Here is a 27095-nt window from a genome sequence, read left to right as displayed (position 1 = left end):
AACTGGCGTGGCAGACCCCACTCACAATCAAGGGCCAACTTGAACTCTACTTTGAGGGCAGCGGGAACCACTGAAGGTTTAATCAAGAGAGTGATGAGGTTAGCTAGGTCTCAGAAAGAACGCTCAGTGTGGGGTATGGCTTTGGAAGGGACAAGCCCAGAGGCAGGGAGACCTGTGATGAGGCTCTGAACAGTTCAGGTGACAGATAGGGCCCTGAGGTCCCGTCTAATCCTGTGAGATACCTGGCTGACTGGGGAAGGCCAGGGGAGAGTGGGGTGGCCGGATGGATTTTGAAAGATGCTAGAATTTTATAGGAGATTGAGATGAAACACATGATGTATATGAGAATATGTTTCATAAACTTTTTAAAAAATCGCATATCCCCACCCTAATGCTCTGTTGTCAAAATCACAGGCTTTCTTGGGCATACAGCTTCCCAGGCCCTTTGTATTCAGAGAGCATCCACAAGGTCTCAAGTAAATTCCCAGCTCACCTGAATCACTTGGCAGAAACAAGTTTTTATGTCAACTCACAAACCGACTAGTGTAAGCCCTCCGACAAACACAGCACGTTATTGCGGAAGCAGGTAGCCAGCAAAAAAGGAATGGTCCGCTTTTCTTTTTCTTGTTTGTCACAGACACATCTGTTGACCTACACCCGGCATTCAGGATACTATCACAAACGCCCGAAACTCAGCCTCAAGGGACAAGCAGGAAGGGCAGGTGGGAATATGGACAGCGTTGAGAGAGAGAGAGAGACTGAAGTTTATAATAAAAATAGCAGCTGCCAGTTTTTGAATGCTTACTATGTGCTGGGCGCATGCACTAATTCTTGTATCAGTCTCTGACATGGGTGCTATTTTAATGTATGCCTTTTACGGGTGGGGGAGTGCAGACCCAGGGAACCGAAGTATTTTACCCACAGTCACACAGAGGGCAAGTGGCAGGGCTGGGGTTTTGAGCTTGTCTAGTCCACAGTGACAGCTTGGTCTCATCACCAGACTTGATGACTACCAATACTTTCCTTTTTGTCTCCAAAGATACTGATAATGATGTTGCTTCATTTATTCATTCAAAAAAGTAATTATTAGAGGGCTTCCTCTGAGCTTGGTAACAAAGAAGGAGGATGGCAGGGAAGGGCATGGGCTGAGGTCCGGAGACAGAGGTGTGTGTGTATGTGTGTGACATGCCCAGACACCCTGGACTTGGCAGGTGAGACCCACAGTAGGTTAGCCTGGGTGGGTGGGGAGCAGATCCGGGGAGAGAGGGGTCCATAAACAGTGGGTGTAGACAGGGGTGGGGCACGAGTGCAGGGAGAGAGCAGAGACAGAGCCCCGCTTCCTTATTTATTACCTCTGGGCTCTCAAATGCATGACTACTAGGCAGAAGTGACAAAATAAAAAGGGAAAGGAAAAAATGCCAGCTACAGCCAGAATAAAATCAGGGCAAATAGAATAAAACCTGACAGCCAAGTATAAATAAATATTCGTAAAAGAGTTAAAGGACAGATTAAAATAAAAACACCAAATGCAATTCTTACCCCTTGACAAATGCAGTGCGAATTGGGTTCTTTTAATCAAATGTTTGGCAGGTGTATGAATTATTTATAATTCAATATCAGGTGGTTAAATGGAAAATGGAAGATGTACCCATCATCTTCTCAGAGCTTATCCGCCTCCCCCAATGAGTTTTTCCCAGAAGAGGGGGTGGGTGATGGCCCCTCCCCCATACCAGGTACCAGGCTGGACGCTGGAGCCCATAATCCCTGCCTCGTTCTGGGCGTCGCCATTTGTCAATCTGCCTTCCTGCTGCTCAGAGCTTTGTTCCAAAAGGAGACCCCTCAACACTGGGGACAGGAGAGGCAGCAGCTGACCAGGTGTAGGGGAGCTGGGAGTGCAGACACCTGGGTTCTTGTCCCCAGCTTCCGCAGACTCCGAGGATGCCTTTGTGCAAGTTTTTGCCTCTCCCTGAGTCCTCCGCCCTCAAATGAGCTTCGCTGCTGCCATCCTTCACTTGGCCACCTCATGTTTCCCTTCCAACATGTGGGCCTCGCCACATCCTTCTATGGTGGGAAGCATGACAACCATCCCCATTTCACAGAGGAGAAAACCGAGGCTCAGAGAGATGCCTGGAGGTGTCACCACTGGTATGAGCTCCATTTGGGGTTGGAGCCCAGGTCTTCAGACTCTGTGTTCTCTGGGAGTGCTACTCTGGGAGGAGATGGAGGTCTGCAGTCCAGGTAGAGTGGACAGGGCCTGAGCTCCAGAATCAGACAGACCCAGGTTCCACCTGCAGCTCTGAACTCGCTGTGTGCGTGACCTGGGGCATGTTCCCTAACGTCTCTGATCGTCCACTCTCTCCTGTGTACACTGAGCTAGTGACGATGGCTGCCCTTGGGGCTATAGCCAGGATTAACCGGGTCACCTGTGCAGTGCCTGGTCTCCATGAAACCCCGAGAGTGCTGTTACTGTAGCTATGGGAAATCACCCTCATTTTACTTTTTTTTTTTTTCTTTTTTGGCCACACCATGCAGCCTGTGGGATCTTAATTCCCCGTGCAGGGATCGAACCCGGGCCCTCGGCTGTGAAAGCTCGGAGTCCTAACCAAGGGACTGCTAGGGAATTCCCTACTCTCGTTTAACCGATGAGAAGATGGGCCCAAAGACACAAAGCGACTTCCCAAAGCCATCCAGTGAGTCAGCGGTGGGGAATCGAGGTCCCTGGGGAGGTGTTTGTGAGGAGCTTGCGTGGCAGGATCCTGCCTTCACCCCCACCCCCAGGTACCCACCCACCCCTGACCCTGAACAGGACCCCACTCTCCCCCCACCCCCAGACCTGCCCATGGGACATTCTGCTCTTGTCTGTGCCCACTTCCCATTTGTCTCTCTCTTTCACACACACACACACACACACACACACACACGCACGCGCGCGCGCGCGCGCACACACACACGCACCCTGTGAGTAAAAGCAAGAGCAGAGAATTCCATCGCAGCCAAACGTTGACGGCCTTCCCTGAGCAGCAGATGAATGAGACCTTGCCCCTAACAAACGGCTGTCAGAAAGGTGGGAGAATGAAGGTAATTAGTCCCCTTAATGCCGATTTCAGACTAATCTTTCACACTTAAGGAAATTGTTCCAATGATTTTCTTATTTTCAGGGGAGCTCGTTAAGTAAGAATTAGAAAAATAGATATGGTAAGGAAAAAGAAAATGGATTTCATGATGACAAGCTGCCTAAACATACCGAGAGGGGGGCTGGCTGGGCCAGGATGGAGTGACAGATCCGGGTCCTCCTGGGACAGGTGACAGTTGGTGTTCCAGGGCCCCTGGGGGTAAGGGTCCAGGGCCCACAGCCTCAGCGCGCTGGTTGTAGTTGATGTATTTGGGCCCCGTGCATCTCTCCAGCCTGTGCTCCTGAGCCCTGGAGGGTTGGGGCAGTGGGCGAGGCGGGGCGGAATCACTAGAAAGCTTCCTCAACATCTGGAAAGAGAGAAGTCTTTGCTGGCATCCAGGGTCCGCTGCAGGGACCTCAGCACCTTCTGGATCCTCTGGGGAAGCTAAGGCATATTTATTGATTGCCTGCTGTATGCAAGTTGCTGTGCTGGGCACTTTTCCTCTATTTCTTCCCATAGCCGCACAGCGCAGATGTGTCACTATTCTGTGGAGGTGGAGTAGAGGTGCAGAGGCAGGCCTGATGGGTGTTCAGCCAGCACTACTGTTTTTGTTTTTGTTTTTTTTCCAGGTGTCATCTGCTCTGACTGGTCAGTGCCTGTGCTGTGCCAATTGTTAAATATTTTGACTGTCAGTCGCCCTCCGTCATATGACTGGGCCAAGGCCACAGGGCTGTAAGTTCCAATCTGCGATTGAAACCCTCGGTGTCCCACACCAAAGCATCCACCTTTCCTGCCCCTCCAGGCCACCTCTGTGTAATGAGTCCCAGTGGGAAGGAGGCTTGGAGGGAAAGACTTGGAGCTAGGAGGAACTGTGTACCCGGGGGAAAAGGGGTAGCTTCCTCAGGTGGGAAAGTGAGAGGCAGGGCCCGTTGGAGAAGGAAGGATGTCCTTGTGTCTATCCTTCTGGGATGGGTACAGGCCATTTTTTCCCCCACTCCCTGCCACTGCTCACTCCTGCCTCCTCATCTTTGCTGAAGCTGTACCTGCCCCCTGACCTGTCTATGGCTTTCTCTTGTCTCCAGATCCTCCAGAGCCTCTCTGGAGACCAGCCCAGATCATTCCTAGGCTTCATCCCCAACAGCCTCAGATCTTCTCTTCTTCACCTCTGAACCTAATAGGGACCTAGCAGTCCCTGGTTTTAGCTGCAATGCATTCTGGGAAATTCACCTTACACAAAAGGTAGTGACCTTCTGTGTGTGGACCAGGTTAGCATCAGCAGCAGAAACTGCCAGGCGATTGGCTCTGACAAACAGAATTGCCCTCTAACAGGCCAAGTGGGAAAATGTGACTCTGTGAAAATATCAATATGATATGTCCTCTCGGGTCATGGCTGGGTCATGAGTTCAAGTCTCGTCTCCCCGCCAGACTTCCACGACATAACCCTCTGTTGTGCAGAGGTTGTGTGATGTTTGGAGAAAACTCTTAGAACAGTGGTTCCCAACCAGGGGCGATTTTGACCCCCAGGGACATTTGCAATGTATGGAGACACTTTTGCTTGTCACAGCTGGAGGGGTGCTACTGGCATCTAGTGGGTGGTGCTACTGTGAAACATCTTGTAGTACACAGGACAGTCCCCCCCTCCACACACACAACAGAGAATTATCCAACCCAAGATGTCAATAGTGCCGAGGCTGAGAAACCCCTCCCTAGAGTCATTTGATGCGATGTCCCCATTACATAACTTACCCAGGAGGTGGGGGGTAGCACCCAGCTCTTCTGACTGTGTCTACCCCTGGGATTCAACACGGAAAGGGCAGTAGGCCTCCAAGTCAAAGATTCAGGGTTCTGACACTTTTTGTTTGCAACTCAACAATCATTGCACTTCTATTCTGTGCCAGGCATTGTGCAAAGTGCTGGGTACTCAGTAGCAGACAAAATAGATCCAATCTCTGCCCATTTGGAACTCACATTGTAGTGGACTTTGAGCTGGGTCGCCTTAGTCTTGTCTCTTCTTCCTCTGAGCCTCAGCTTTCCCATCTCTAAAATGGGCACGATACTATGTCTCTCCTTGTTGTTGTGAGGCCTTCAGAAATTCAAATCAAATTGCAACCATAGGTCCTTGATAAACATTGAAGTGGATTGACTGCTTCTCCTTCCTGGAGAGGACTGGGCAGGTGGTGGGGAAGTTTTCCATTGAAAAAAAGAGATGGGGGAGAAAACGAAGACGTTATTGAGCCCTTACTGTATGCTTCTCACGGATGCTCCTAACAACCCTGCCATTTGGGTGTTCTTTTACTCAAAGTGCAGATGAGGAAGCTGAGGCTGGGGCGGGGGGTGCGGGGGAAGAGACAGCTTCAGTCGGTCAAGTGTAGCGGCTGGGATTTGAAGCCAGCTCTCCTGTCTCTTTCAGCTCTTCCTTTTTTGTAATCTCCAGGGCCTTTTAAGATGGTGCTGGGCAGGGAGTTGAGGTTTGAGGCTGACCAGGCCTGGCCTTCAAGCCTTATTCCCCAGCAACCCCCGGGGTCTCGGTCTCACCCCATTAGCGCTGCTTTAAAAAGTGCGGACTGACCAGGGCGCATTATTGCCCACATAAATCAGGCAGTTCCAAGTACGGAACACCTTTAAACAAACAGCTGATGGGAGTGAAGTTCCAGGATCATTATTAATAGCTTTTCATTTCGGTGGCCGCTGTGCTGTGACATGCCTTCCCAGCAGAAGCCCCGCACAGCCAGCCCCCGATTGGCTGATCCCCGAGTCCGCCAGTCAGAATGAATGACTGTACCTTTGTGTTAATTGTGGAGCCCAAGCCACACGCGGAATGCTAATAGGGCCAAGTGGGAGGGGGCAGGTGCCAGTCTCGCCTGGCTACTGGGCAGGAAAGGACCCCACCTCTGGCTCTCCTCCACAACTGCCAGCAGCGGGATCTCTCTAACATACTTATCGGAGCTCCACCCTCCTCTGCTCAAGAAAGCTCCATGGTTCCCATGAACCACAGCCAAGTCTGGACTCCTTTGGCTGCCATACAGGGCTTTTCATGTCTCGTCCTGTCCATCACTCCAGCCTCCTTGCTTGCATTCCCACACCACAAACCTTGTACTGCTTAAACTCCTATTCATTCATTCATTCATTCAACATTTACCGCACCCTCTGAAGGATGCGGGGGACGAAGCTGTGAGCAAGATAGACATGGTCCCTCATCTCATGGGGTTTAACATCAAGCAGAAAAGACAGACGTTTGCGGGCTCTGGACCCCCAGGCTGCCTGGGTCCATATGCCAGTTTGGCTCTTCACTATCTGTGTGATGTTTTGTTTTGTTTTTTTAATTTTTACTGGAGTCTAGTTGCTTTACAATGTTGTGTTAGCTTCTGCTGTACAGCAAAGTGAATCAGTTATACATGTACATATATCCACTCTTTTTTAAGATATCTGTGTGATCTTACAGCCCAAATAACCCCTTCTGGGCCTCAGTTTCTTCATCTGTAGAACGGGAATAAGAATAGTAGCTACCTCATTGGGTTGTTTGAGCAATGAAATGACTAAAAATATGGGAAAACATGTAATATACTATCATTTATTATTGAGCACGAAGTACTCAATAATTGTTAGCTATTATTATCCTTATTAACTCAGGACTGCATTAAAACAAATGATGATTGGGCTTCCCTGGTGGTCCAGTGGTTGAGACTCTGCGCTTCCACTTCAGGGGGCACAGGTTTGATCCCTGGTCGCGGCCAAAAAAAACAAAACAAAAACGATGACGATGACTAAATAAAGTTATGGGGGAGCAAGTAGGGCATCAAACAGGGGGCTGGTCCGGTCTGGGGCTCTGGGAAGGGTTCCCTGAGGATGTCCGATTTTCTCAGGCTGGAGGGGTGAGTGGGTGTTAACTGCAGTGGTGGGGTGGGGGAGGGAGAGCGCGGACAAGTGGAGGGAACAGCACCGGTAAAGGCCCTGAGGCTGGATGGATTGCGGAGTTGAGAAACCTGAAAGGCAGCAGGAGGTTGGCGCATCAGGAGTGATGGGGAAGGAGGGCTGAAATGAGGCTAGAAAAGCAGGCAGGGGGCCACACCACAAAGGGCCTCGAGGGCCTTGTTAAATTTTAAATTTTGTCCTGATAGTGATGGAAAGCTGTTGAAAGCTTGTGAAGCAGAGGATCGCCATCAACCTTATCCCATTTTTAAACACCCAGGCTGTTGTGCGTGTAAAGCAGATGGGCGCCCCTTACCCTGCAGGGACCCTCACAGGGTGGCTGAGAAAGAAACGGGGAGATGGAAGAAGCAGCTGTTGTCCACGTGAGTGATAATGGTGAGCCGGTCTCGGGTGGGGGCAGGGAGGATGGAGGGGAGAGGGCTGTTTCTAGAGATCTGCAGGAGGCAGAATCCTCAGGACACAGCAGGAGTGCTCCGGGGAGGTAAGGGAGAGGGACCTGTCGGGAGGATTCCAAGGAGGACCCAGTGGTGATGTGGGGAACAGAGGCGGAGTGAGTCATGTAGGTTTGGAGGGTCAGGAACCATGAGCTCGGTTTGTGTACCCTGGTGGTCATAGGCCTCTGAACCTTTGCATGCGCTGTTCCTTCTCCCTGCAATGCTTTTCCCCCAATCTTGTCTGATGGGGGATTTTTTATTAATTGCTCAAAGCCAGGCTCCAATGTCACCTCCGATACATGAAGCTTCCCCTGGCTGCTCTAGATTTCATGTCTCTCTTCTCTTTTCCCTTTGCCCAGTATCAACTCCCTTCTCTGTCAGCAACTTCTCTGTGTTAACTCACGACTTCATTAAAAGGTAGGATAACAACTGCAAAAGAAAGGGACCGGGAGCAAAGACAGCATCACGCGCCCCTCCCAGCACCCTGTACCTCACTACCTTGTCCATTTCACTGTCCCTTTTGCTGTTTCTACCTCATCTCCCCCATATGCTGGTGGGGCCCAGAGCTTAGTCCTTGGGCTGCTCGTCTTTTCTGTCTACACCTACTCCCTAGGTCATCACATGCGATCCCACAACTTGAAACCCCATCGATTTATTGATGATGCCCAAGTGTCTGCGTCCAACTCAGATTCCTCCCATAACCCCAACTCCTAAATCCACCTGCCTGTTCAACGTCTCCACTTGGATGTCTAAAATGCACTCCAAACTCATCATGTCTAAAGCGGAACTCCTGACTTCTATCCCCACCCCTCACCAAATAATAGTAAAAGAAAATCAATTTAAAGCTGCTCCTCTTCCAGCTTTCCCATTTCAGTAACTGGCAACTCCATGATCCCAGCTGCTTCCGCCAAAAGACTTGCAGTCCTTCTTGACTTCACTCTATCTCACACCCTCCATCCAATCCATCGGCAAATCCCGCCAGCGCTACCTCAGAATAGATCCAGAATCTGACTATTCTCACCACCTTCTTTGTTCACAGCCTGGTCCAAGCCACCCTCATCTCTCACCTGGGTCACTGCCTCCTCGCTGGTCCCCCTGCTTCTGCCTTTGCCCCCTACAGACTGTTCTCAGTGATGGTGTCAAAACATAAATCAGATCATAACACTCCTCCTCTCCAAATTCCTTGGGCTTCTTGTCTCACTCTGGATAAAATGGTTCATAAGACCCAGCACGATCTGGCTGCTTGTTACTTCCCGACCTCCTCTTACCATCCCTGCTCCCTCCCCATTCCAGCCACACTGACCGTCTATAGCTGTTCTCTGAATGTAACAGGCATGTTCCCACCTCAGGCCCTTTGCATTTGCTGCTCCTCTGGCCTAGAACACCCTTGCCCCTGATATCTGCATGGTTTACTCTTTCCCTTCCTTTGGATGTCGGCTTAAATGTGAGACCTTCCCTGAGATAGACAGAACTCAACACTGTCTGATATAGCATACATTTACTGATTTATTATCTGCCTCCTTGCCCTTTAATGGAAGCTCGTGTAGGAGCTTTGTCTTTTGTGCTCAGGGCTGTATCACCAGCACTTAGAATGGTGCTTGGCATATAATAGGTGCTTGGTGGTCATTTCTCGAATGACTCTGGAATCATTGTTTTGAACTCTCTGTCTACTTGTTTGTCTATTTCTTTCTCTTCCCCAGTAGACAGTAGGCAGCAATGGAGCCAATTCTCTGCTGTTTTTCTAGTATCCAACACAAAGTCTGGAGAGTGGGTGCTCATTAAATGTTTGAATAAGCAAATGAATAAATAATAGGATTTCCAGATGGGATGCCTGGGGTAGTGTGAGGGACGGGTTATGAGACAGAGTTGCCTCCTGGAGCTTCTTACTCCCTGGACCTTCCTGCCTCTCCCTGGGGACCTGGGGCTACCTTGGAGGGGAGGAGGCTAGAAGCTCGAACAAAGGATCTCCAGAGGCCAGAAGGGACAGGGACCGGGATTAGGAGCTGGTGCCGGAAGGATCTGGAGATGTAGGTTTCCTATTGGGGCTAACCTGTGGATTGATTGATGGATTGATTTCTCTTTCTTTTTAAATCAAAGTATAGTTGATTTACAATGTTGTGTTTGTTTCTGGTGTACAGCAAAGTGATTCAGTTTTATATATATTTATGTATTTATATATAAATATATATATATATTATACATATACATATATGTATTTAACCTGTGGATTTCGAATTCTGTTTGAGGTTAAGAAATCTGAAGTTTTAGAACAGGTCAAGGGTTTAGGATTAGAATTTGAATTAAGGTGTGGGATTTGGGAAATAGGTTGAAGTTTTGGATTTAAGATTAAGATTCAGGGTTTTGGGTTAGGTCCTAGAGTTTGGGAGTTGAGCCTGATGCTTGTGGCCAATCGATTTTGCCAATGGGTCAAAGGATTAGAATTTTGGTTGTAAAATGGGATAAAGTTGAGGGTGGCATCAGGGGCCCAATCTGAGGGCATTCATTAGGTTTTAAAAGCATCTCTGCCAGGATACCATAAGACAGAAACTCACATTTTATAACAAAGTTCTAGAATGGTGATTCTCCACCAAAGATGATTTTGCCACCCAGGGGACATTTGGCAATGTCTGGGCTCATTTCTGGTTGTTGCATCTGGAGGAGGGGAACCATTGGTATCTACTTAGTAGAGACCAGGGATGCTTTAAACATCCTACAATGCACAGAGAAGCCCTCCTCAACAAAGAATTATCCAGCCCCAAGTGTCAGTAGTGCTGAGGTTGCGAAACCCTGTGCTAAAGAATTTATCCATTCTCTGAAGGGTTAGTCAAGGGCTAGTCCAGGTGGGCCAGAGCGCTCAGGATATGAGTGTTCAGGGCTGAGAGCTGGTGTAATGGGGCCTGAGTTATAGAGTGAGGTACAGGTGCCCATGTCTCCCTCCCCATGGATTCAGCTTCTCACAGCCATCTCTGGCTCTGGTGGACTCAACAGGAGAGGAGGAGGGTAAGGGTGGAGATGGGATTCGTGAAGCTATAGACAAGCAGGGTGGGAGCTGTGGAGAGGGAGACCAGCAGCCTCGGCAGGGTCGCAGAGGCCCTAAGCCGGGTCCATGGGAGGCTTGGGTAGCGGGGGAGGGACAGGCAGAAAGTTGTAGAGAGACGGCATCTGGAGAAGCTAGTGTCTGAGGCACCTTTTGCAACTTGTGTGAGTGCCTTGTTCCAGATAGAATCCATAGAATAATAACAACGACAACAACAACATAACAACAATAGTAGCTAACATTGGCATAGCACTTACTCTGTGCCATTCTAAGTGCTTTACGTCTGTTAACTCATTTTTAACCTTCCCACCAAACCTATATGGTAGGTACTATTGTCTTCCCCATTTTACAGATGAGAAATTGAGGCACAGAGTGGGTAGGTTGCCCAAGATCCCTTAGCTCTGCATGGCGGAGCTGGCTCTGCAGTTTGAGCTTAAAGGCTCAGCATTTGCGTCTGCAGTAGAGGGGTTCAGGGTGGGGGGCCCCCCAACTTCCCGTGTTGCCGTTTTCCTCTGCCATCTGCATACGTGATCTCATCACACCCCTCTCAACAGTCTCCTGAGATGGGTGCTATTATTACTGCCTCTGTTTCACTGATGAAGCAACGAAGGCTCAGAGAGGTTAAGTACTTCTCAACACAGCCAGGTCTGCCCAACATCAAGGTCACTTCTGCTTCTCTACGTTACGGCTTGGGGTGCACCTCTGCACAGCCCTCGGTGCCCACCCTTGTGGCCTCATTTGATCTTCACAAACAAGGCTCGGACCGCAGGACCCCTCCACCTCGGCACTGTTGACATCCTGGGCTGGATGATTCTCTGTGGCAGGGGGCGGTCCTGCTCCCTGTAGGCTGTTCAGCAGCACCCCTGGCCTCTACCCACTAGCTGCCAGTAGCACCCCTGTCAACCAGACTGTTTCCAGACACTGCCAGATGTCCGCTACGGGTCCAAGTCATGCCCCCTTCCTCCTCACCATTAAGAACAACTGCCCCAGAGAGAAGGCAAGGAGGATACTGCTATGATATAGATGACTGTGGAAAGTAAGACCTGGAGAGAGGTAATGTCTTGCCCAAGGTCACTCGGAGAGTCGGGGCAGCACTGCAAGTAGGACCAGGCTCACTCCAGCCAAGAGGAAGCCTTGCTGCTGAGCTTTCCTGCTGGAGTCGTGCTCTTCCTGTGCAAGTGCTGAGTGCCAACAATGGGACAGGAGCTGGCCCAGGCTGCCCATCCCACGCCAGGGAAAGGTCCCGCTGGGGCAGCCTGACCTTGACCAAGCCCTCTCCAGCTGAGCTGAGGTGGCACTCACCCTGCTCCCAGCTTTTGTTCTGTGAACACAGTTCAGGCTTTAATATCAAACAGACCAGATTTCAAATCCCAGCTCTGCCACATCCTTACTGTGCGATCCCAAGCACAATACTGAACATCCCTGACCCTCTATTTTCCCATCTGAAAAATGGGCAGTTTGGACTAGAGTCTTTCAAAGACCCAACTAGCTCTGAAGTTCTGGTTCTCTGACAAAGTAAGGTATCATGTTTTAGCTCTAGCTGTGCCCCAGCTCAAGGTGGCACTTTGGACAAGTCACTGACCTTCTCCAGAACCAATACTTGAGCCAAAACTTGAGCCACACAGAACTTCTCACTGCTCTCTAAACTATGAATACTTCCCTTTCTTTTCTTATGCTGCCCCTCTGAAATGCTATTTGCTCCATTATCCACCTGGAGAACTCCTATTCATCCTTTAACACTGAGCCCAAGTCACTTCCCCCACAAAGGGTGTGTGTGTGTGTGTGTGTGTGTGTGTGTGTGTGTGTCTTCCCCAAAAGACTGAAAGAGCCCTTGAAGATGGAGACTGGGTGTCCCTAGTTCTCATATCCTCATGGCCCACACAATGCCTGGTACAGAGTAGGTGCTCAATAAATGTTGAATAAGTAAGAATGAATGAACGGAGGGAGTAGATGGTTGCCAAGACCCTGAGCGGTTCCAGCACTCTAGAATCCAGGGAAGGAAGCCAGCCTCTTGCTGTTACCCAGTCTCACATTCAGAGAACTGTCCCCACCCCCAGTCCCAGCAAGTGCCTGCTGGCCCAGCCATCCACAGTCTGCAGACCCAGCGAGCACCTTGGACAGCTACCAGACACGCCCCCCCCCCTCCCCCCCCTTTTTTAAAGTGCTTTTATCTTCAGTGAAGCTGCCAATATAGGGAGCTGTCTGTGCAGACCTGCATTCCCACATGTGCATGGAGACATTTACTAATAGAAGAGGCCTTGCTTCTTCCATTTTTCAGTCCATCCCAGGCTGAGGATTGGGCAAGGATCTGCGTTGCTCATGTTTATGCTTCTGAATACGCAGCCTCTGACTAGGGGTGGATGGTGGGCGGGGAGCGGGGGCGCGGTTCGGTACTGCGGAATTCCCTCCTCCTATTATCTCCTCCAGGAATCTGTCCTCCTCTTCCTCTAAGCCACACGTCCCCACATCGCTCTCAACCCCCTTTTCCAAGAAGTCCTCTGACTGAAGAAGCCAGCTCTTAGTTCCTTGTTGGTGGGGAAGGGAGTGAAGAGAGAGAGAAGCGGTCTGTGCTCTTTGAGACCACCCATTCAATAGGTATTTTCTGAAAAGTTATAAAAAACACGTGTATTAAGCTTAATTTCTCAGGTCCTCAGTTATTCACGTGTAAAATGGGGGTAGGAGTAGGTAAGGATTCATACAAGCTCAAGTCCTTAGAGAGGGCAGTTCTATGGACTTCTATCAACCCCTCAATGCAACACATCAACTCCAACCTCCACTGACGAACAGACATGCATGTCTTAGTTCAGCTGTTTCCTTCCTGCGTGACCCTGGTTAAGCCCCTTCCTCTTCTGTGCCTCTGGTTGCAAAAGATGGGGGGGTGGATTCTGGTTTCTAAGTTCTGGTTCAACTCTGGGGGCCTGAGTTTCTAGGATTTTATAATAAATTTACCTCCTTTTTCCTCCAACCCAAGGAAGGGGCTGGGTTCTCAGAGAGGAGATGGAGAGGGACCAGAGCTTCCTGGGGTGGGCAGGAGGGTGTAAGGAAAGGATGCTCTGTCCCAGCCCAAGTGTGAGAGACGAGTTAACAGCTCAATTGTTATTTCAATTACACAGATTATTTGAAAACAATGTTATGAGTTTCATCACTGACAATCCCAGGAAATGGCTGCTATGGCAACCAGGGAAAAGAATGGCCCTGACCAGCCAATCAGAAGTTCCAGTCATGCCCCCAGTTTGTACAAACTCTCTCTCCTCCCTGGGGGTCCCTCCCATCCTCTGCTTGGGGAGGAGCCTTGTGAGGAGGATAAAGAGAGAGGGGCAGGTGGAGGGACCACTCTGTAAAAAGGAAGAGAACAAATGAGGAAACTGAGGCCCAAGGAGAGGAGGGACTCCAGGAATTATCTGTTTCTCCCAAATTTCTTCAAGGGCAAGGACCATGCCTGGTCCTCTGTACTTTCCCAGTGCTGCAGTGAGCAGCGGATCCCAGGACACACCCTCCACTCCCTGCTCAGACAGCCTGTGGGAGGGAATTCTCTGAGACCCCCTGACAAAGCGTCTTGGTCCCCCTCCATCATAGGGACCAGCAGTTGGTCTCACCTGTCATTGGCAGGAAGAGAATAGTCATGCCAGGAGGGAACCTCCACTGGGCCACAGAAAGGGCAGGTGAGACCCTCAGGGCTCAGAGGTGCTACTGAGAGCCCTGGATCCCTTTCCCTGCTGCCCTCTGCAGAGGCAGCCTCTGTGTGCAATGTGCCTGGGCCCATCCTTCTCCAAATGAAGCACTCCAGTGATCTCCAGAAAAAGCCCTTTTACTTAGAGAGCATCCCGTGCTCTCGTTATTTAGAAAGAGGCCAATTTGACGGGCAACTGGCTGGACTCTAGCGCTGCAAAAACCCAATTCTGAAAGCCCATCTCCTATCCTGCTTGAGCCTCCCTGCTGCCCTATGTCCCTGAATCCTTCATCAGTTTTATTTGACAAACCCTTTTCTAGAGTTTAGTAGGTACCAGACACTGTTCTAAGCACTTTACAAATATTAGCTCTTTTAATCCTCACCGCACCCTATGAAGCAGGTACTGTGATTATCATTCTTATTTTACAGATGGGGAAATGAGGTGGTTAAGTCACTTGTTCAAGGTCAGGCAGCTAGGAAGGTGCAGACTCAAACCCAGGCAGTCTGGCTCCAGAACCCAAGATCTTGGCTACTGTCCTAATTCCTCCTGACAGAAGATGGTCTGGCTTGAGTCTTGCCTGATGGCCAGAAGACTCATAAAATTCAACATCTATTGCTTCCTCTTCTTATATCAGGAACCCCCAAGTGCTTGTCCTGAAGCTCACGTGCCCTCTTTTTGTATCTTCTCCATAGGGGAATGATGGACAGACAGGTACAAAGAGGGCAGCTGGGGATGTTGCTGATAAGTGCATATTCATAGATAAATGCAGGCTCCCATGGCCCACTGTTCTGATCTGGCTACAAGATGCAGAGGGTCATCTTCATTAACTTGATACCTATAGTGAGCAGGGCACTGTGTGCCCCTTATCTCATTCATTCCCAGTAACAACTCAGCAAGGGAGGTCTTACTCTTCCCTCTTTACAGATGAGGAAACTGAGGCTCAGAAAGTCAAAGAGACTTGCCCAAGGCCACCCAGCCAATATGTATCAGATGAGGATGGGTGCCCAGATCCATCTGCCTGTCTGCTAGTAGTACAAGACGTGGTTCCTGTCCTTGAGGGACTGTCAAAGAGTCAAGACAGCTAACAATGGTTCGTGAAGGACCGGAAGGAAGCGCTCACGCTAAATGAGCGGAAGAGTTCAGCCCGGGTGAGCAAAGTTCCGCAGGTGAGAATGGACCTTGGAGCAATGGCTTAGCTGGACCAGGTGGGTGTCAGCACTCGGCCGGTGACCACGCTTGGGGCCTCGAACGCCAAGCAGATGGTCTGGAGCCGATGGGCGAGGCCACGGGGAGCCATTGCTGGCTTAGGGCCTCTTTCCCTCCCTCCCAAGGCGACCTCCTCTCAAACAGCAGAGCAATTTCCCAAAGCATTTTCTCTAATTTGTGATTGTTTTCCTAACCCAGAAGCAGCAGTAGTCTCCAGCTTCTCCCAGCCCACGAATCGAGCTGAGCTGCCAAAGCTGCTGGTCTCTGCCCCCAGTCCAGCCCACTTGGGCACCTATGAGTCCCTCCATCCCCAAAGCCCCCCAGGGTACTGCACAGGCTGTGGGGAGGGTCTTGTGGGCTGACTGGGTTGATGCAGAGCCCCAGGGATGGCTGTGGAGCTGAAGCCACTGCCTGCTGCTCGACAGAGGCTGGAGAGCAAGGTCTGGTCCCTGAGATGCGGGCAGGCAGGAGGGCTCCACGAGGGAATGGGGCCTCAGAGAGGAGAGGAGGGTTCAGAACAGGGACAGATATTCCGTTAGAGAACAAGGGAAGTACATGCAGAAAGTGGCCAGGAGCTAAGTGAAGTGGTAGGTACTCTGCGAGGGACCTGGGTGTCCAGGAGGGGATGGGGCCCTGTGAGAGGATCTGGGGCTCCAGGAGGGGGGGTGCTCTGCAGGGAGCTAGGGCTCTTGCAGAGGGGAGCGAGAGCTCTGCTGGGGCATCTGCCGTGAGAGGAGAGGGCTTCCACAAAGAGACCAGGGCTCAGAGAAGAGGTGAGGGCTCTGAGAGTGGGGGATTCCGGCCAGGGGCTCCGCTGAGAGCCTGGGATTTGCGAGGAGACTGGGAATCTTGAGGAAACAAGGCTCAGAAGAGAGAAGAGGGGCTCAGTGAAGGGATCAAGGCTAAATCCAGGCGGGGGAGAGGCTTTGGGAGGGGTCAGTGCTGTGTAAGAGGCGGGGTGCTCAGAGAGAAATGTTGGCTTGTGAAGGGATGGAAGCTGAGTGAGGAGAATGGAGGGGCCCTTCCTCTAAGGGTTGCTTTGAGAATTAAGGTGCCCTATTTTGTCCTGGCTCATCCCAGCCACAGGTTTATCTGCTTCCCCCGAAGTTCCCCTCACCGTGGTCCTCTGCTCCTCCGCCCCGCCTTCCCTACCTTTCTTCAAGGCAAGTCCTGAATCCTTCTCCACTAACTGCACCATAAATGCACCAGTCTGTACTCATCCCCTCTAAGTCACCCCTATAGATTTTGTGTCCCCCTTTAGCCCAAACACATGATCAGGTAGGTACTTCAGACACCTGTAATGATCAATAAGGCAGTCCTCCCTCCAAGCTAACCACAGTCCCTCCAGCTGCAAGAATAGAACACAGCTGATCTGCAGACCACCTTATTTCGGGGCATCCTCCGTACTTTGGAGACATAAAGTGTCCTCTCAAATTTCTTTCTTCTAGGTAAAAGAATTCTGGTCCCTTCTATTGGATTTTCTAATCACTACCTTTATTATCAATCAAGCATCTCTAAAGGCTTGTGATAAGATTTTACCAGAGCCTGGCATATTGTAGGCTCACAAGAAATGTAACTTGGATGGATGAATAAGTTGGAGGATCATGGATGAATGAGTGTGGATAAATGGATGGCAGAAGATGGAAAGAAAGGCAGTGGTACCTCTGTGGTGGATGACAGGTGGATGGATAGAGGGGTGGAGGAGGGGGAAGGAGGGGTGGACTGGGCAGATGGATGTTTAAATGGAGGCGGGTGGGCAGGAGGAAGACGGATTGGATGGTGGATGGATGGATGGCTTATATGGGAGGCTGGATGGATGAATAACCTTAGCTGGCACCTCAGCTTTTCCCCATATCTCCCAAATATAGACCCCCAAAGTGGTTGATGGCATGCCAGTTCTCCCAGACACCCAGGCTTGAGACCATCATTTTTTACTTCTCTGTCTTCCTCATCTTCCACGACCAGCAGTCATGTTGATCCTATTTCCTCGGTGCCTTTTCCCTCTGGCAGCTGTTCTCCACGACCTCATTCAAGCCCCAGCCTCACTTGTCTCTGGGACGATTTCAGCTGCCCCTGCCTGCTGCTTCCTTTCTCTTTCCTTCAAGTCGATCCTAAAACAATGCCATCAGCGTGATCTTCCTAAAGCTCTAGTCAATAGCTCCCCATGGCCTGCATCCCCCGGCCTGGAGGATGAATTCTGAATTCTGCTGAATCCCCCCTTTCTCAGCCTCTCTCGTTCCTCCCTTTTATGGTCTCGGTGCTCTGATCACAGCAGGCAATGATCTGTCACCAGACGTTCACCAAGCTTCCCCGCTTCGCTCATGCTGTCCCCCAACCGGGGATGCCCACGCTGCCGCCTCTACCGCCGCAAAGCCATCCTAGACCCCAACACACAGCTCCACAGCCGCCACCCTCTGATGAACCTTCCCTAAGTCTTTCAACCAGATATAGACCACAAGCCACTTCAAGACGCATTTATTGAGCACCTACTATATATGTGCCCAGCTGGCTAGAGGGCCCTGGTGGTAAGAGGTAAAGATGAGATACAGGATGAGAAAGACACATTCTTTGCCTTCAAGGGGATACAGCGTGCTTGTGGAGGCGCCTGTGAGTGTGCACACTGACACAGAATTCAAAGGAAAAAAATAAGGGCAAAATAGTGGGATATTAGTAATTAAGGCTCATGGAGCACTTAGCATGGTCCCAGCACTGTTCTAAGGACTTTATTAACTCCTGTAATCCTCTCAACAAACCTCTGGGGTCGGTACAGATGAGGAAACTGAGGCATGGGTGGGGCAATTTATCTGCGGTCATTCAGCTAGTAAGTGGCAGAGCCACGGTGGGTCTGTGCTTTCAACAGCACACAGTAGGGTGGCAGAAATAGAATCGTGGGAGGAGGATAGATGGAGAAATTCATGACCAGGCTCACTCTGACCTCCCAGCCCCCTCCCCCGCTGGGCCATAACCTGCCTCTCTGCCAACCTGGTCCTCTTCCTTTCAAGCCCAGGTGGGAGGATCATTTAAAAAAATGGAAATGAAAATGGACTGAATTAGAGGCAAAGGGGTCAGTCCGTTGCTGAGACACTGTAGGACCCTAGGCAAGTTCCCGTCTCCCCCGGGGCCTCAGTTCCCCATCTGCATAATAGGGTTGGGCCCATCCACACTAAAGATCCTTTCAGCTCTGACATGCTTAATCCTAAACAGCTGCTTGGATGACAGAAGAATCCCTGGGAGCCTCTTGGCCTCGGGGCCTGGCTGCATCTCCCAGGAACTCCCCCATGTCCCTGAATACAGGACTTCAGCTCCTGGTTCCTGTGGGCTCCACTGTGAGGCCACTGTCCTGTGTCTGGTCCCCTGAATCTTTCCAGCCCGTCACTGCCCATCATCTTGCCTGCCCACTGACCTGTATCTGTCCGCCTCGGCTACCCATCCATCAGCCTGCCTGGGGCCCCTCCACCTTGCGTCCCCACCTGCCTGGTACCTGTCACTCTGCCCATCACGCACACACAGAGTCCACCTCCTCAGCCCCAGTGCCTCGCTCTGCAAGCACCACGGTGACAACAGAGAGATAGGGTGGGGCTGTTTCGCTCATAGAGAAGCCCAGTCTTCACATCAGAACCTGCTTTCCAGGGGCCAAAAGAGTTCTCTGCCATCGGGCAACCTCTCCCTTCCCCGGGGACCCCCAGCCACCTCCTTGCTGGGCCCAAGGGCTTCTACTTGAGGAATCTGGTCAGGGCCACATGCCTCCTGCCAAATATGTCCAAGTGGTCCCCGAGGAAATCATCGGACAAGAGCGTGAAGATGTTTGTACAAGGATGTTCATTGCAGAATTGTTTGTAATCGCGAAGGACTGGAAACAACCCAAATGTCCAACTGTGGGGGCTGGTTGAATGAATTACGGTCCAGCCACACAATGGAGAACCGTGCAGCTCTTAAAAAATGACGATGTGGATGTGTATTTATCGAAACGGCAAGACATTCACAATATATTATAGAGTGAAAAAAGCAGGTTACAAAGGCCTATGTATAAAGCAAGATGCCATTTTTATTTTTTAAAAATCCAGGCATGGCAGAAGGATATGCACTGAAGTGTTAGCCAAATGGTGGATCATGGCTAATTAAAGATGCTTTCATATACAAAAAGACACATACATGTATATACATACATATAAATTTACACACACACACACTTATGTAGTCACTCTGTATTGAAGACTTCCTACAAGCCCAGCGCTGGGCTAAACCCTTTGTCTATATCGTCTCATTTACTCTTCCCTACAATCCTACGAGGCAGGTTCATTAAAACCATTTTACAGACGAGGAAACAGAGGCTCACTCTGTTAAGTTAGTAAGTGGCAGAGCCAGGATTTAAACTTGGCTTTCTCTGACTCCAAAGCCCGTGCTCTTAATCAGTAGGTTGTCATGTTTCTCCTATTGTTTATCTGTAACTTGCCTGTTAAAAAAAATAACATATATTCACTTGGGAGATAAAGAAATGACAGAAGTTAACAAGACAAGGAAAAAATGAGGCTGGCAAAATATACACAGCAACATGCCCTCAATCTCTGGGGTCTTTGGCAGCTTTTCAGCAGGTTTGCCCCATCGGCTCATCCTTCCCTCCATCCTGTATCGTGGGCTGGTCCAGCCTGCTGGAGATGGGCCAGGCAACCCTGGGTAGGGTTGGGTCTTAAGCACTGTAGGCTTCACTGCTGCATGGACTGAGGCCCCCTCCTCAAGCCCAAATTTGATTCAGTGAGGGTAGTGAGCCATATGTCATATGCCATGCTAGACCCTGGGGAGACCAAAATGGAAAAAACCCAGAGCCTGCCTTCAGGATCTTCTCATCCATGGCTGGGCTTTTCAACCTCTGTACTATCGACATTCGGGGCTGCATAATTCTTTGCTGTGGGGCGTGTCCTGTGCATCGCAGGCTGTTCAGCACTCCTACCCACTAGATGCCAGTAGCAGCTTCTTACCCAGCTGTGACAACCAGAGAAGTCTCTAGACATTGCCAAATGTCCCCTGGGGGCAAAATCGCCCCTGGTTAAGAACTGTGGAGCCAGTCGATGATACAAGGCAGACAGGAAAAACAAAACAAAACAAAACAAAACCTAAACTAATTGCTAGGGGGCTCAGTGTAGATGGAAGTCATCTGTGCCTGGATGGATCAGAAAAGGCTTCCTGGGATGTACCTGTCCTTGAAATTTGAGGGTCCCTCAAGGTTCTTTGCATTCTACAGACTTATTCTGGGGGATCTCATCTGTCCTTGTGGCTTCAAAGATCTATTTCTGGCCTAGAACTCTCAGGGTGGCCCAGTCTTTTCTGCACAACTGTCCATCGGGCATCTCCACTGCACGTCCCACCAGCATCTCACATACACTCTGTCCACAGCTGGTCTCCGCCTCTTGGAGACCCACATAGCTTCCCAAGTCAGAAACAAGGACTCCTCCTGTCCCCCACATCTACCAAATCTCCCAGCCCTGCGCATCCTACTCCTCCAACCTCACCATCCTCCTCTACTCCCCAGACCTGGCCACTGGCAGCTCCGGACCCCATCTCCCCCACCAATCCGTTCTCCATCCAGCAGCAAAGTGAGGCTTCTCAAGGCAATCCCATCATGCCACTCTCCTGCTGAAAACCCCTCAGTGGTTCCCCAGGGCTCTCAGGATGCAGTCCAAGCTCCTCCTCGTGGCTCTCAAGACCCACAGGACCGGCTTCCGCCCACCTCACTGGCCTCGTTTCCTGTAACCCCAACACCTGGACCCCAGGCTCTCTGTGCTCCATTTCAGCCAACTGAACTTGCAGCTCCTCCAACATTCTCTCTCAGCTCTGGACCTTGCACTCCTTGGCCTGGAGCCTGTTCCCATCTGCCCACTGCCCCGCCCCCTTCGTCTCCTAGATAGCTGCTAATCAACCTGCAGGTCTCTGCTTAACCACCACTTCCTCCTGGAAGCAAATGCTGGCCCCTCATTGGCTCTTATCATGGTTTATGAGAATTGTTTAATTGTCTCCTTCCCAGGACCGTCAGATTCCTGTCGGCTGGGATCATGTCTGCTTGTTCTCCGTTGTATCTCTAGCATTTAGCACAACGTTTAGCACATAGTAAACATCTAATATGGATGTGTAAAATTATATTTTAAACTGGATAACAAATGGATGGACTGTTAGACTGACGGCTGGGTGGATACAAGGTACTATTTGAGTTGGGTCTTTAATGCTTTGAAAGATCTTCAGGGGAAGGGCATTCAGGTAGAAGGGCAGGTGTGGCTGAATGCAGGAGTGTTGGATTGGAGGCACAGTGGGAGATAAAGGAGGATGCAGACGGATTACAAGGACCTTGAATGTCACGGTGCAGAGTCCGGACTTAATTCAGTAGGCGATGGGGAGCCATAGGAGGGTTTTAATCAAGCAAGTGACACGATCCCACCTGCGTTGGCGAAAGATCGCTCTTCTGCAGCAGGGATTGCGGTGGGGAGGGGATCAGAGGCTGGGAGGCCAGGGAGGAGGCTGCCACAACGGCTTAGGCAAAGCCAGTGAGGTCTGAGCCAGAGCAGGGATCGTGGGATGGACGGGAGAAGACAAAAGAGGTAGAGACTAGGGGGAAATGAATCCGGGAATCTAGAACGTGTTCTGATGCCCCAGCCACATGCAGGCACTGGCCAGTCCCTTGAAGGATCCTGAGGTCAGAGACAGATCCTGGTGGTCCTGACTCATCTTCACCCTCCTGCAGGGGTGCAGGCAGCCAAAGTCATGCACAAAACCAAACAAGAGGAACAGCTGCCTTCAGCCCCACGGAAACCAAGGGACACAAACAGAGGATAATAACAGTAACAAAACCGCTTCATTGTTTGAGTGTCCTGTGTGTCGGGCACTGTGCTAAGCATCATACATACTCATGCACAAAACCCCAATAAGGTAGGTATTACCATTTCCCCCCCATTTCACAGTGGAGGCAACTGAGGCTCAGAGAGGCGAAGTAACTTTCCCAAAGTCACACAGCCAGCAAGTCACAAATCCGAGCTGGTCTGACTCCAATGCCCATGTTCTTAATCAGCTATTTATATTACACCAAAGAGGGAGCTAGTAGCAGTGGATGGCTGAAGGCTGTGGGTCTGATGAGGGAGCAAGAAGCTCCCATCTTAATCTCTATGTGACAGCAGGAAGGGGCCTGCTGATGGGGTATGGAAGGAGACATGGGGCAGGAAGGGAATCCCTCCAGGTCCCTGCACACCATGTGTTCAGACCCAGACTCCCGTATCCAGAAGGGTGTCCACACTGTTAGAGAATTGGGCTAAAGAGTAAGTAGTGTGTATATCCTTAACCCCCAGTTGGGCAACTCTGTGGGAATTTAAAAAAATATCCTCCTCTGGGGGCATGTAGTGCTACAGGCCCATGGCCAGAGGGTATATGAAACCTATTTTGCAAATTAGAGAATGGTGTCCCTTCCTCCAAAGGAAGGACACAGTCTGCCTTTAGGGCACCTGATTTGTTGAGTGGAGCTTAAGATGGATTTCAGCCCCTAGTCTCTTGTACTGAGTCCCCTTAGACAGTCAACAACCTACCCAACTGTACACGACAGCCATGCCTCCATCCACCTTGTCCCGGCAGCCACTCTACATCATTCTCAATGAGAAAAACATGCCCTCTGGCAGATACCTAGAGCTCAGACCATTTTGCAAACAAGTTTCTTGTTAGTCCTTGTCTCCTCCATGGGAGAAAAGGCAAAATTCAATTATGCCCATTGCCCTGATGAAAAAGTTGAGGTCAGAGCCTGTCCTTGGTAGTTTAAAAAAGAAATCTAGGCTTTCTCTAGAGAGACCTATATCAAAACACAAGATTCCAGGAAGCAAAGGCCTCTAGTCAAGAGCCCCATCTTAAGGGCACTCTGAGGAGTCCCGTGGGGGTGTGGGAGGTGGGAGGCATGGAGGGTACACCCACCTTCTCTGGGGGCATGAAGCTTTTCTTCCTGAGCTTGGCCTGAGGCCTGGGTCTCCTCTTGGACTGACAGGGGTGGATTCCCTGTCCCCAATCCCTAGCGCCGCCCTGTTTGGGTTGCCCCAGGACAGGATGGGGAAGCCCCCAGGCCTGAAACCCCAGCCCAAGGCAACTCCTTATGTTCTCCTCTTTCCTGGAACAACACTGACTCCATCCTCAGCTCCCACCCCCTCCCAGGCCGAGCTGCACTGGCTGCTGCTCTGAGTTATATAAACGGGAATCACTCACTCTCACTCACTCGCTTGCTCTCTCTCTCTCTCTCTCTCTCTCTCTTTCTCTCTGAATACCTGAGGCTGCATTTCCGAATGGAGCTTCCTGATGGAAGAAAAAGGGGGAAAAAAAAAAAAAAAAAGAACAGAGAGAGAGGCAAGGAGATTTAATTGGCTGACTCCTATATCGCCCATGTGGTAAATAAACTAGCTGCTCCAAACTTTGCTAACTCGGAGGAGACAGGCCCTCCTGGGGTCCCTGCCCAGGCCCCCTCAGAGGGCCGTGGAGCACAGAGCTCCTGCGAAGTCCTCGGAAAAAGCAGAGCCTTGGGAAATGGCTGGGGAATTGGAAGTCCTGCCTCTAGGCACAATTATTCCAGACCAACTGAAACGGCTGGAGATCACAGCCACCCCCTCCGTGCACACACACTTTTTATAGAAGGGCTGGGACTTGCCGGGGGGAACACTGAACATTTAGGGGCCGAGCTGCGTCCTCAGTGTCTGTTATTTAGGCTTCTCTGCAAAAGGGATTTCAACGGCTTTCCCTGGGTACTGGCAGAGGAGCATGGGGGTCTCATTTAAACACCTCTTTCATTTAAGCAGGGGTCTTCTTGTTCTGCTTGCAGTGTGAAGGCAGGAAACTGTTTCGTCTCCCCCCAGACCTGCCCGACATATAAGGAGAATTGGTAAGGCCTGGAAGTCAGGACACCTGGGTTCCTATTCTGTCTCTGGCTATAGCTTACCGTGTGACCTGGGATTCTGAAAGTGGAAAGAGCGGGGTCCAAGGGTCTCTAATGTGCTCACAGTCAGGAATAGGGGAGGGGGTTCCTCATCGCCAGGAGCCAGGTGAGAGGGCTTCTCAGGAAAGGCAGCTGCCCCTTGGTTGAGAGAGACCTGGCTGCTTTTGCAAAGCACCTGCCCCACAGGCACTGGAGGGGGTGGTCTTAGGTGGGCATGCAGACACCCCTAGGAAGCAGGGTTAAACTGTCGACAGTGGCCTTTCCTTCCCGGAGGAACGGAAGAGGAGCATCCCAGACACTGGGAGATGGAGAGGAAGAGGGGCTGGAGAAGTAGCTGGGCCAGGGAGGGGGTGACTGCTGCAGAGGGAAACTGAGGCAGGCAGGATGGAAGATGGGTGGAGGAGAAATGGTCATAGATGGGCAAAGACCAAAGGATGGGTGTGGAGACAGAATCCCCAAAAGGACCGGTTAATAGGGGTAATTAAGGGGGACGGAGTGGGCATTGATAGACAAATATATGGGGTACTAATGAGGGACAGAGAGCCATGATGGTTAGGGAGGAGCCTATGGGTTCCAAGGCAATGGTGATGCTGATGTAGGGCAGTGGCGCTGACTAGTGGGGGAGAAAGAGGAGAAGATCCAGAACCTCGCAGGAGGGGCCGACAAAGGGCTGGCAGCAGGTAAAACCCTCAGATGAGCCGCTGCCGGTGCTCGGGGCACCTTGGCCAGACCCAGGGACCCAGAGAAAACTTGAATCAGACACAGAAAAGAGTTGGTTTGGGCAGCCTTAGGCCAGCCCCAGAGGGGTGGTAGAGAAGACACGAGGGTTCCCAGAAGCGCGAGTGTTGGAAACGGCGGCTTCAAACGGCGGCTTCTCTGCCCGCCACCAGGGGGTGCCCCTGCAGCTCGGGGAGACCCCGAGGGACTCCGGATTAGCTCCTCCTGCTGCAGCCCCGCCTGGTGGTCTCCAGCCCCACCCCCCCACGCCCCGGCTGGGGCAGGCGCCTGGCAGCCCCAGGGAAGATGGAGAGGGGAGGTCAAGTCCGGAGGCCCTAGTAAGATGGGTTCCGACTGTGCCCTCTGCGGGCCGCCCAGCACCCAGCGCGCCCACACAATCCACAACTCCCTCATCAGCGCCCGGGCGCCCTAGGGTCAGTCCCAAGTGACGCTCCCTTTAGACGTGAGGCTGTCGGCCCTGTCCTTATTCCGTTGAAGGGACAGTGTGGCCGGAGCCAGATGCTAAGGGAAGAGGGCAGCGCTGCCCTTCGCTCACCGGCCCGACGGCCCCAGGGTAGAGAGGTCGCGCTGGTGGGGCCGGCGGGGGGTGGGTCCCCGTGGGCCAGCTCTCCCCCTCCTCCCGAGGTGGCCGCAGCCGCGCGTGTTGCCGCGGCTTAAGTCGGCTTCTGGGTGCCCCCGGACGCGGCACGACCTCGCGCGCGCGCACACACACATACACACCCGCGCACACACTCACGCCGTGCTGTATTTCCCGGCTCGGACCCCGCCTCTGGGAGGGGCCCGGGAGCCGAAACCTGGTAGAAGAGGGTGGGGGGCGCCGGGAGCGCCTGGGTCCCCGTCCCCGTGTCGAGGCTGTGCGCCACCTCCCCAGCCCCTTTCGGCGCGCGCGCTTGGCCCCCGGCGCTGCCACCCGGCGACCCGCGGGGGTCCCAGAGGCTCCGGGGCGCGCGGCGGATGGGGTGGGGGGCGGGCGGGGACCGCTGGCTCCGGGCCGAGAGGCGGCTCGGCTCCGCGCCGGGGAAAGTTTGGACGTGGGAAACTCCCTCCTTGCCTGCCCCGCCGAGAGGAGGGGGCGCGCGGGGCCCGGGCGCGGGCACCCGGGCTCCTCCTGCGGCGGGAGGCTCGCCCCCCCCGCGCCGCCTGCCGGGCGGCTCCCGCCGGCCAGGGGGCTTCCTCGCGACTGGGCAGCCTCCCTTCGGCGGCGATCCGGCCGCCCCTCCCGCGGCACCCCGCGCTCTTACCTCGGGGAGCGGCCCGGGGCTCTCCCAGTCCTGCAGCCTCGGGACGCTGCGTGGGGCGGGAGCCCCGGCGCGGGCGGGCGAGTCCGGAGCGCGGCGGCCGCCCGGAGGAGCCGGAGGGAGAGCGGGCGCGAGAGGGGGAGCCGCGGCGGCGTGTGCGCGCGTGTGTGTGAGCGAGGGAGAGCGAGGGAGTGAGCGAGCGGGAGCGAGGGAGTGTGCGTGTCTGACTAGGGGGGAAATGTGCAAGGGACGGATCCCTTCCTAGCTCCCGCAGCCTCTGGTGGAGACTCGGAGAATGCAGCGCCAGCCCGGCCGGAGCGCAGCGCCGCGCCGAGCCGCAGGCGGTCGCCCGGCCGGGACGCCGAAGCCGGGGAGCCCCGGCCCCCGCCCCCGGATCGCGCCCCTCCCCCGCCGGGAGGGGCCGGCCTCTCAGTCCCACCGGCTGCCTCGTTCCAGGAACCCCCGGGGGACAGTACCCCTCCTCCTTCCAACCGCAGATCCACGCGAAGGGAGCGCCCCCAGGAGGGGCACCGTCTCCCTCTCAGCTTGGCAGCTCCTCTGGAGACACCCAGTTTGAGACTCGCCCCTTCTCCACCACTTGACTTCACTGCGTCCAGGGTTCCACATTTTCTTCCCACTACTATGGGAGGCCGGCTTCAGAGGAGAGGGGCGCAGTGGAGAGTGGGGGCAGGTTTCTCCAGTGGCCGCCCCTGGCTGGCTGCCAAGAAGCCCCCCCCCCTCCCCGGCACTGACCCGCCAGTTTCAGAAGCAGTCGCTGCGCGTT

At 52.4% G+C, this 27095-nt stretch overlaps 1 protein-coding gene across 2 annotated transcripts in view; it reads right to left on the bottom strand.

Annotated features, from left to right (window-relative positions):
* The window catches only part of CDH22 (cadherin 22), a 123660-nt gene extending 97050 nt beyond the window's left edge, over positions 1 to 26610 (bottom strand). For both annotated transcript variants that reach the window (XM_082359461.1, XM_082359462.1), the window contains exon 1: positions 26315 to 26610. The gene's annotated coding sequence lies outside the window, so the exon portion shown is untranslated. The remainder of the gene's footprint in view (positions 1 to 26314) is intronic.
* Between the last annotated feature and the right edge of the window lie 485 nt (positions 26611 to 27095).

Source organism: Balaenoptera borealis (assembly GCF_965194805.1).
Source record: "Balaenoptera borealis genome assembly, chromosome: 16".
Classification (NCBI taxonomy): domain Eukaryota; kingdom Metazoa; phylum Chordata; class Mammalia; order Artiodactyla; family Balaenopteridae; genus Balaenoptera; species Balaenoptera borealis.
The sequence above is the reverse complement of the archived record's forward strand: the minus strand, read 5'-3'. Positions and strand labels throughout refer to the sequence as shown.